Below are 2,786 nucleotides of genomic sequence, written 5' to 3'. Positions count from 1 at the left end.
AATATCTTGATCAAGGCACAAAAAAATATAAATCCAAAAATGACAGAAATGCAATGTAAAAATTGAAATGCAAGTTAGGGAGTTAGAATATTTACAAATGGTGGTTTAGGGAGGACTCCACCAAACTCTCAGCCAATGTGAGATGCCAAGGAGGCATGTTCAAGGTGTTGTTGATGTTACTCAACACCTTGAAGAAGTAGTTGAAAGCTTGTTCATTGTCATGATAAAGATTCTGAATAGATCCTTGCACTTGTTGTTCTCTATGATGGTCTTGGTTCATAGCATTACCAATGTAGGGATTGAATATCCCTTTGAACTCATAATCCCAAACACCGCAAACTTCGTCTAATTGATCATTAAAAATCTCTTGAGTTGATAGAGACAACTCTCCCTCATTCTTGTTTTGGCCAATGAGGCCATCCTCTTCACTTGTCATGGGTGAGCTTTTCAAGCTCTCTTTGTTGCTATTCTCTTGCTCTTTGAATGGAGCATCATCAACTTTCTTTTTCCATTGGAATTCTGACTTCTTCCTATCATCCTTCCAGCTATAGTGATCAACCATAATGCATGGCTCATGCAAACGGGGAGCTCTCATTGTCTTGTCATGATTGAAAGTTATGCTCTCGTCTCCCACTTCTAGAGTAATCTCTCCGTGCTTCACATCTATCACCGCACCCGCGGTGTACAAGAAAGGTCGTCCTAGAATGATCGGAATATTGGAGTCCTTTTCCATGTCAATAATGACAAAGTCCACCGGGTTGAAAAATTTCCCAACTCTCACAAGAAATCTTCCCATATCCCTAACGGTGTCTTCGTCGATCTATCGGCCATTTGGAGTGTGATGTTAGTACATTTAAGCTCTCCTATCCCTAACCTTTTACTAAGCGAATACGGCATAACACTCACACTTGCTCCTAGATCACACAAAGCCTTGTTGATCGTTGTGTCGCAAATGGTACACGGTATTGAGAAGCATCCCAGATCTTTTAGTTTCGGAGGTGAACTCCCTTGAAGGATTGCACTACTCACCTTAGTGAAGGCGATTGTTTCAATCTTCCGGATCGACTTCTTTTTCGTAAGGATGTCCTTCATGTACTTTGCATAGGCCGGCACGTGATTTATTAATTCCGTAAAGGGAATCGAGACTTCCAAATTCTTCACAATTTCCATAAATTTTCCAAGTTGGTCATCGAACTTAGGCTTAGCTTGACGACTTGGGAATGGAAGTCTAATCACAATGGGCTCCTTCTCCTTGGCCTTCTCTTCACTTTTCTTTGAAACTTCTTCTTTTGTTGGGTCCCCTTCCTTGGAGTTTTGCACAACTTCTTCTTTCTCACTAGTTTCCACAACTTCATCCTCAACTTGCTTCTTTGGACCTTCATATCTCGTACCACTCCTCAAGTGAATGGCACTAACCGTTTCATGTCTTGGGGGATTACCTTGAGGTGGAAATTGCCCCTTTTGCCTTCGAGAACTTGAAGATGCTAGTTAGGTCAATTGAGTTTCCAACATTTTTGTGTGGGCTAGGATGTTGTTGATGGTGATGTCCTTTGATTGGCTATCCTTTTGCATGTGAGTGAAAAACTGTTGTTGATTCTTTTGCATTTGGAGGACCGCTTTTTAAAAATCAAAACCTTGGTCATTTTGTTGATTGTATGGAATTTGATTTTGGTAACCTTGGTTTTGGTTGAAAAAGGGTCTTTGGTCTTTGTTTCTCATGGGAGGTGGGGTGTATGTTGGTTGAGGGTTTTGAACATTTTGGCTTTTGTATGAGAGATTTGGGTGGAATTTGGTGTTTTCATTATAATAATTGGAGTAAGGGGTACCACTCTTGTATGCTTGAAAAGCATTTACTTGTTCATTTGTTCCCCTACATTCACTTTGGTCATGTCCCAAGGTTCCACAATTCTCACATATCCCACTTGGGATTGATGAAGATGCTACCATGGCATTAACATGATGCTTTTGTGATTTTGAGGCTTCTTCAAGTTTAGCCATAGCCTTCTCAAACTTCAAGTTTATGGTATCAATACGAGCACTAAGTTGAGCACCCAATTGAGTAATAGAGTCCACTTCATGCTTTCCTCCACTAGTAGCCTTGCGAGGTCTACTATATTGTGAGTTATGGACCGCCATTTCCTCAATCATGTTCCAAGTTTGATTATCGTCAACTTCGGTGAACATACCATTTGATCCCATGTTGAGGATGTTTCTTGAGTCTTCATAAAGACCATTCCAAAATTCTTGTACCGAGAACCACTCGCTAAGTCCATGATGAGGACATGAGCAACAAATTCCTTTGTACCGCTCCCAAGCTTCATACAAAGATTCTTCATCCATTTGCTTAAAACCCGTAATTTGAGCTCTTAGCATGTTAGTCTTTTCCGGAGGGTAAATTTTTTTGTAGAAAGCTAGAGCCAACTTCTTCCAAGAGTCAATTCCAAGAGTAGCCTTATCAGGGCTCTTCAACCATTGTTTTGCAGTGCCGATTAGAGAAAAAGGAAATAAGACCCATCGAATTTGGTCTTGAGTTACACCGGTTTGTGAAATCGCATCACAATAGTCACAAAAAGTCTCCATGTGAGAGTGAGGGTCTTCATTAGGAATCCCCCCAAATTGGCTTCTTTCGACTAATTGGATAAATGCGGATTTAGCAATCAAATTTCCGGTTAAGTGTTGTGGTGTGGGAGTACCATTGGGTAGGTTCTCCTCGGTTGGTACGGAATGTGATGAAAATTTAGGCATTATAGGTTGATTTTGTGTTGGATTGGGTGTTGGGTTCTCCT

General features: G+C 40.8%; 1 non-coding gene across 1 annotated transcript; it reads left to right on the top strand.

Annotated features, from left to right (window-relative positions):
• Window positions 1-2,266: 2,266 nt before the first annotated feature.
• Window positions 2,267-2,373, top strand: LOC141634613 (small nucleolar RNA R71). The gene has a single exon (XR_012539340.1). It is a non-coding gene; the product is annotated as a small nucleolar RNA R71 (small nucleolar RNA).
• The last annotated feature ends 413 nt before the right edge of the window (window positions 2,374-2,786 follow it).

This window comes from Silene latifolia, chromosome Y, assembly GCF_048544455.1.
Source record: "Silene latifolia isolate original U9 population chromosome Y, ASM4854445v1, whole genome shotgun sequence".
NCBI lineage: Eukaryota > Viridiplantae > Streptophyta > Magnoliopsida > Caryophyllales > Caryophyllaceae > Silene > Silene latifolia.
Note: the sequence above shows the minus strand (reverse complement) of the source record. Positions and strands in the feature narration are given on the sequence as shown.